Below are 7,831 nucleotides of genomic sequence, written 5' to 3'. Positions count from 1 at the left end.
GAGTCATGACCTGAGTTGAAGGAAGACACTTAAACCCCAGGCCTGAAATTTCTAATCCTCTAATCTGGTTCTGGTCTTATGGGTGGTGAGCCCCCACGGTGCCCCCCCCCACCAGCCATCAGCCATCTCATTAACATACAAAAAGACAATTTCATCCCTGGAAGATTCCCAAGATCTTGGAAGGTCTTAAATCTAGAACAGGGACTAAGTTCAAATACTGGAGCAAAAGATGCTCCTATCACCCCGTCATCCATTTTACAAGGGTTCAGGTGCTCTGTGCCAAGGTCCAGGGACGAAGTCCAAATATACACCCCTTAGCTCATCAGTATCATGGAAACCTCCACAGTGTGGTGGTCAGGTCTGCCCTGCAGGGGTGCTCTTCTGTCTGTACCATGCCCCGTGCCCCGGGAGTCTGCCTGGTAGTTGCCTTCGGTAAGCGGAGAGACCAGCCAGAGATAGGAGAGTGGTGGGGGTGGAGCATTTACTACCTCCGGCCTCCTGATTGGAGTCACGTGGTTCTGGCCCCTCAGGACAGCCCTCTCCAAAGCACTGGAGGCGGTTCCCACCGCTCACCAGTCCGAGTCTGCTGACCAGCCCCAGCCTCTGCCCCAGTACTCCATCCCTTGCGTTTTCCTACATCTGCTCCCACTTAGGTAAAGAGCCCCTTTATGGAAAGCCTCCCCCACATCATGTCACCCAAGAATGCCTGCTGTATCCTGCCAGGACCCTGTACAATGAAGTAGCACAAAAGAGAAGCCTTCATCCCGCTCTGTCCTCCGGTCTCCGGATTGCCCTCCTCCCCCCAGAAACCATCAGTGCTCCCAGGCTCATTTGTATCTATCCATCCAGAAACATGATCACATGGTTCCTGCTTGCCGATCTGTTCTGGACTGTCAATGATCCAAGAATCTCGAGGCCCACGGACGCCTGTGAATGGACGTGACCCCAATGCTAGGTCCCGAGGACCCCCAGTTCAGCTTGATTTCCCTCTTGTCCCTTCGTTTCCTCGAAAAGGCCCTGTCTCAGGGCCAGGGGTGGGGGGGCAGACACGACACTCAGGAAGCCATGCTTTCTGGAGTGGTTAATGTCTTAGACAGAGGCTGTCACTGCTAGGCATTTGTCCCTCAGTGTGACAGCTCCCTGGCCTCTGACTCCAGTTCTGACACTCCCTAGCTGGGACACCTGGGGCAAGCTGCTTAACCTCTCTTTGCCTGTTTCCTCATCTGTGAAACGGGGATAATACCACCACCTACCTCTTAGGATTATTGTGAGGGTTTTAGGAGCCAAGAGAGTTAATGTGGAGCTCGGCACATAGTATGTGTTCAAAAAACCAGGTATTTTTATTTTTTTTTAAAAAGATTTTATTTGTTTATTTGACAGACACAGATCACAAGTAGGCAGAGAGGCAGGTGGGGGTGGGGGTGGGTACAAGCTCCCCAGCGAGCAGACAGCCTGATGTGGGACTCGATCCCAGGACCCTGGGATCATGACCTGAGCTGAAGGCAGAAGCTTTAACCCACTGAGCCACCCAGGCGCCCCCAAACACCAGGTATTTTTATATTAGGCTGAAAACTAACATTCCATTGATGTCTGCTTGTTGCAGAGACACAACAGCGGTGTATCTCATGAAGGATCACAACCACCCGGTGAGGACAGCAAATGCTTCTGGGACTTGCCAGGTGCGCGGCTCGTGCATAACAGAGCTGGCAAGTTCGGTCTGTGGGCAGCAGCACAGCCTCGCTCTGGGACTGACCCATTAAGTCCAGGCTAACATATTTATCTGTTCTCTTTGATTCCTGGTCCTTGTATTATAAGAAGTCTCCCCGGGCTCTGGCTTTTGCTTCTTAACGCACGGAAGCCACATCGAACACATCCAAGGAGCTGTGTGAGATCCTTTCTGCAATTTGCTTGATCCTGAGAAAACTGCCCAAGGTCTTGTTCAAAGAAGAGATTCTCTGTCAATTTCTGCCCTTCTGATTCCGGAACAATGAGGGCGGGGCCTTGGAATCCTAAAGTTTTTCAGCGCTGTGACCCGGGAGTTCCTACGATGAAGCAAAGGTAGAAAAAATTTTTTTGCATGGAAACAGAGCGCCCTCTGCTGTCCAGGAAGAGGATGACATCAAAGCACAGGAACGCGCGGGGTCTGGTCCCTCTCTCTTCCATCGGTACTTTTCTGCCTCTTGTCCTTGTTCATTGGGTCACTATGCGCCCGTAACAGAACTGGGCAGGGGTAAGGAGAATGAAAAGAAGGCAGGGTCCTCCTGCTCTCACGGAGTTTACAATCTAGTTTTACTGACAACAAGAAAATCGTTAAGAAACAGGTTCAGAAAGCATGGATTGGGCTCCATCCTACAAGTATTTCCTGGGCATGTGCTGTGTACAGACTCCAGGAGCATAGGATCAGCATTTACAAACTCCATGTGCCCAGGAATAGACATACCGTGGGTTCCGCCACCAGGTGGGGGTCCAGAGATGAACACTTGAGATGGGGAGCAGACGGTAGGGGCTAGCATAGCCTGGGGAGCCTGGCTCTTGGGGAGGGGGGCAGGGAGCAGTTACCACTCAAAAATAATTTTATCTTAGAGGGTCTGGCCGGCTTAGTCAGTAGAGCATGCGGCTTTTGATCTGGGGTGTCCTGAGTTCGAGCCCCACGTTGGACGTAGAGATTACTTTAAAAAAAAAACAACAACCTCATTTTGACATAAAAATTAAGTATTCAAGTTAAACTATTCCAATCATATAGAAAAGAATAAGCACGAAAGTAAAAATTACCTGAAATCCCACTATTTCAAGGTAACTGCGGATATCTCTTTTGAGACCATCTCTCCATCTGGCTCACTGTGGTTTATCCCGACATACCTACAGACACCAAGTCACTTCATTATACACGCAGTGTCTTTCAGAGACTCCTTTTCTTTTTAATTTTTTAAAAAAGGTTTTATTTATTGGGGCACCTGGGTGGCTCAGGTCATGATCCCGAAGTCCCTGGATCCAGTCCTGCGTGGGGGCTCTCTGCTCAGCAGGGAGTCTGCTTCTCCCTCTGACACTCTCCCCTCTGATGCCCTCTCCTCTCATGCTCTCTCAAATAAAAAAATATTTAATAGTAACAATTTTATTAATTTGAGAGAGAGAAAGAGAGCAGAAGTGAGAGACCACAAGTAGGGGGAATGGCAGACGGAGAGGGAGGAGGCGGCTCCCCGCTGAGCAAGGAGACCCACAGGACCAGATCCCAGGACCCTGACATCATGACCTGAGCCAAAGGCAGACACTTAACCGAGACTGAGCCAGTCAGGAGTCTCCCTCCTCCTTTTGACCCCCTCCTCCCTCCCTCCCTCCTTCTTCTTTTTTTTTTTTTATTAAAAGCTTTCCTGAAATATTTTCACATACCATACCATATAATATTTTCATACACTCATCCATTTAAAGTATCAATTTAATAGTTTTAAGATACTGCAACAAAGTTGTGCAACCGTCCCTACAATTTACTTCCCACCCCCAGTTCTGTAGAGCTGTAACTGAAATGAAACATTGTACTCGTTTAAGGCATACAACATAATGATTTAGCACAGGCATGTATTGCAGAATGATCACCACAGTCATTTTAGCTAACATCCATCACCTCACATAGTTATGATTTCTTTTTTGAGTTTTCTTTTCTTTCCCTAACTCTACTGTCGGTTTGTTTGTGGACACCTTTCCAGCCCAGGTAACTGGGGCCGACAGCTTAGGGCGTGTCCTTCCACATCTTTCTCAAACACTCTTATGCAGAGAATACCAGAGTTCTGTGCCCTTTGATGGAAAAGAGCTCGCATATTTGGAAAGATCCTCACTCGGGATCTACGAAATCAAACCCTCTGAGTGTGGAGACACGAACCTGTGTTTCTAACCCTCAGTCTGGGGCTTCCTGCTGCTGCTGGTCCTGCTCCGGGGAGGCAGGTGAAGGCTCCCATGGCTGCAGACAGTAGACAAGGTCAGGAGGAGACCATGGAGGAACTTCGGCACAGGCGAACAGCTGGAAGTGTTCAGGCAGAGAAAAGAACTTGTGCAAAAGCATGGGTGTGGGGGAGTTCCAGGTGTGCTCTCTGGAGATGGCTCACAGCGGGGCTGGGAAGGGGGTGGGCCTGAGGTCCTGATGGCCTTGAATGCCAGAATCAGGGCCTATGAGTCAAATGGGATGGGTGGCAGGGACTTTTATGGGAGGAACTTTTGCAGAAGGAGAGAACTCAGCCTGGCCAAGGGGAGTGGGACGCTCATGTTAATAACCACGTAATGACAATCATTCAGTGCTGGGCTGTGCTTACAGTATGCCAGACACAGTGTGTGTGTGTGGTTACCTCATCAGTCCCCCTAACAACTCATGGGGCAGATAGTATTTTCAGGCCCATTCCAGCAAAGAGGAAACCGAGGCACAGAGATGTTAAGTAAGTTGCCCAAGGTCACACAGCTGGTGAGTGGTTGAGCCAGGTGCAAACTCAGGCAGTCACCGCTAAAGTCTATGCTCCTGACCTTTTTTGTTGTTGTCCCTGGGCATCGTAGTCTCTTAAATCTACAAAGCCAGCTCAAAAGTGACAAGACTGATGCAGAATTACCCAGAAGAACCACCATCAAAGTGATAGTAACAAGTATTTAGAGAGCGCGAACTGCCTCAAAAAAAAGAGGAAGCATGGAATAGTGCTCAGGGCTTTGATTCTGCCATCAGAGGAATTTGGGTTCAAATCCTGGCTTTGCTATGCACTAGCTGGGCTGCTTATATATATCCTCTTAGAGCCTCAGTTTTCTCAGCTGTAAAATGGAATAAAAGTACCTACCTCAGGGTGCCTGGGTGGCTCTGTCCATTATGCCTCTACCCTCGGCCCAGGTCGTAGTCATCAGAGTCCCGGGAACGAGTTCCGCATGGGTTCCCGGCTCAGCGGGGAGCCTGCTTCTGTCCCTCCACCATTCCCTCCACTCGGGCTCTCTCTGCCGAATAAATAACATCTTTAAAAAAGTACCTGGGTGCTCAACGTGAGGCTGCTGAGGAGTTAAATGAGAAAACGGATGAACAACGCATATACCAGCCACGTAAGTGAAAGGGGAGTGGGACTGGGAGGAAGAACGGTCCGAGTTTGAAATAGACTTGGGACTGGGGTAGCAGCTGAATTCCGAGCGCGCGAACGCTGAGACTGGCTCTAAAGGCATCCCTCCTGTGCTGTCTCCGATGGCCAACGGGGAAGCCTATGTCTTACCTGAACTCTGCCTTTGCAAATCGCTGCTCGCCCAGGGGAGAATAGCAATGACGCTCACAGCCACCACGTACGGAATTATCTACAGTCCCCGTTGCGCGAGGATTCGGGCTGCAGAGCATTTTTTGAGCGGTCCACAGCGACACCTGCCGGACACAGAGCGAAACTGCTGGCTCAAGGGAGTTCGCAGTTTGAACGTTGGAGCTTCGTTCCTTTGGAGGATGTGGTTTATGGCAGTTCTGATAAAAAGTCAAGTATCATACGAAAATTATTGTGGAACAGGAAATGAGGTTGATAATGCCCAATCTAACCCCAAGGGTTAGAGTCCAGCAGAGTCCAGCAAGCTCTCATTCCATTATTATGTAGTTATGATTATTCAAGAACAAACTAAAATACTTCTTTCTTTCCATTTATGTGTAGTTTTTCAAGGGGCCTCTAAGCTGTTAGGACGTAAATATTTAGGAGTTGTTCTTATCTAAATACCTACTAAACCTGTTGGGTTTTATTGGGGGGACTGTTGTTTATTGCGCAGGTGGGAGCACGAGGCGCTTTGGAGACACTGGGTGCCTTGGACCAAGTAAGTTTGGGATCTGCATCATGCTTGTTACAGAAAGTTGTCTTCAGCAACCCTACCTCTGTTTTATAGATGAGTCAAGAAAAACTAGCTCACGTGCCTGAGGCCCCCCAGGGGTGGGGCTGGGGGTGGCGTATGGGGACCGTGACATTCAAACTAGGTCTGGGTCATTCTCTAGAAGGCAAACGGCTCCTGTTTAGATTTGTCTCCTGACTGGGGAAAGCGCAGCCTCTTCTGTTTGCGGAGAAGCAGGGTCACGTTCTTGATGTGTCCCTTCTTACTCATATCCTAGGGAAGCCCCCTACTCAGGGGACCCAGGACAGCAGCCTCTGAGCGTAGTGGGAGCAGAAGCTTCCGGTGGGCTCTGCCCCTAACCCCGAGGCAAATGCACCTTCAGTCTGGGGTGCCAGGTCAGCCACGGGGCTGCGGGAGGGCTCAGCAGTTAGATTTCAAACGCAGGCAGCAGAAGAATCCAGGCCCCTCCCTTTTCCCCTCCCTCGGGTTCCCTTTCCTAGGTGAAAAGTCACCGCGGAGAGCTCAGGGCAGCAGGCAGCCTCCTAGCAGCGGATAGCAGGTAATAGACCAGTGAGACCGTGAAGGGACCGCCAGTGAGCTGCCTGCTCCTCAGAGCAACTTGCATCGGAGGAAAAGCACTGGGGGAGAGAGGCAGACTATTGGCTCTCGGGGACTCTGGGGAAGTCATTTAACCTCTTGGAGCCTCTGTTCCCACCTACCCACTCCCGACAGATGGGCACAGCAGTACCTACTAGGTGGAGTTGTTCTGAGAACTTAATACATCACTAACGCTTATACTTAGTGAATGGCGAAGTATGCATGGTCTGTTTGCCGTGAAATTTAGCTGTTCATTTTCAACAAGTAATTATTGGCCACCCCCTATGTCTATAGGAGGCAATATTCTAACCCCTGGGAATACAGCAGTGAACAGGACAGAGGAAAAACCCCTGCCCGTCAGGGGGCTTATACACTGTAGCAGAGGGAGACTGACCCTAGGTAACACACAGAACACAGAAGTCAATTACAGAGCAGCGGTCAGACAGAAATAGGAGCCGTCACACGTGTAATTTACAATTTCCCAGCAGTACTGGTACAAAGGTAAAAAGAAACTGGGGAGATGATTTTTCTAATTTTTCATTTAGAAAATTTTAGATTGTGTTTTTAAAAAGTTTGCTCTCTCCCAATACACCCAAAATATGGTTTCACCCAGAGGCATTAGCCACATTTTAAGTACTCAGTAGCCACATACTGTGGACTGTTAGAAGGTAGAAGGAAGGGGCACCTGGGTGCCTCAGCCGGTTGAACGGACTCTCAGAGTCTCAATTTTCGCTCAGATCAGGATCTCTGGGTCGTGAGATCGAGCCCCATGTGCCGCTCTGCGCTCAGTGGGAAATCGGCTTCAGTTTCTCTCCCTCTGCACCCTCACCTCTAAAATCAATCAATCAATCAATCTAAAAAAAAAAAAAAGGGCAAAAAGGGGAGTAGAACGATAAAGGCATAATCCAGGGAAAGGGGAGGGGGGACAGCAGACAACAGACAGGGGAAGCAGTTACGGCAGTTAAGCAGCGCCCCTTGGTCTGTGCTGGCCTGGCCTGGCTCCGCAGCGAGCGTTTTCTGGCCAAGGGCACGTTTTCCTCTTCTGCTGCCAAGTCATGACCCGAGTTCTGCAGAGCCCTGAGGTGCACCCCCCCACGACCCCCCTGCTTACTCCCGGAAATGGTGGCACTCCTCCTTCTGGGCACTGAGGGCCGTCCCAGGGGACAAATTTCAGGAATTTTGTCAAGGATCTGACTGGAACAGGGAATAGGTGTGTGTGTGTGTGTGTGTGTGTGTGTGTGTGTGTGTGTGTGTGTGTGAGGGTGTCTGTGGGAGGAGTTCTTGAACAGGGCTGGATTAGGGGCGAGGCGAGTGAGGGTCGCAGCCTGTCCTTATTTTAAAATTGTGGTATTTTGTGAAATCCTGCCATTTGCAATGGGTGTGCGTGAAGTCAGTAAGAGAAAGACAATTGTCATATGATCTC

The 7,831-nt window shown here is 49.8% G+C and overlaps 1 long non-coding RNA gene across 2 annotated transcripts in view; it reads right to left on the bottom strand.

Moving 5' to 3' along the window:
* Nucleotides 1-1,423: 1,423 nt before the first annotated feature.
* Nucleotides 1,424-7,831, bottom strand: part of LOC123953967 — a 10,862-nt gene continuing 4,454 nt past the window's right edge. The window contains exons 2-7 of one of the 2 annotated variants that reach the window (XR_006821002.1): nt 7,094-7,262; nt 5,226-5,461; nt 4,809-4,959; nt 3,875-4,012; nt 2,773-2,859; nt 1,424-2,042 (exon numbers count right to left, since the gene is read on the bottom strand). This is a non-coding gene — a long non-coding RNA (uncharacterized LOC123953967). The remainder of the gene's footprint in view (nt 2,043-2,772; nt 2,860-3,874; nt 4,013-4,808; nt 4,960-5,225; nt 5,462-7,093; nt 7,263-7,831) is intronic. The other variant, XR_006821001.1, reaches the window with a different exon arrangement.

This window comes from Meles meles, chromosome 12 (genome assembly GCF_922984935.1).
Source record: "Meles meles chromosome 12, mMelMel3.1 paternal haplotype, whole genome shotgun sequence".
In the NCBI taxonomy this organism is placed as follows: Eukaryota; Metazoa; Chordata; class Mammalia; order Carnivora; family Mustelidae; genus Meles; species Meles meles.
This window is presented reverse-complemented; position numbering and strand designations above follow the sequence as displayed.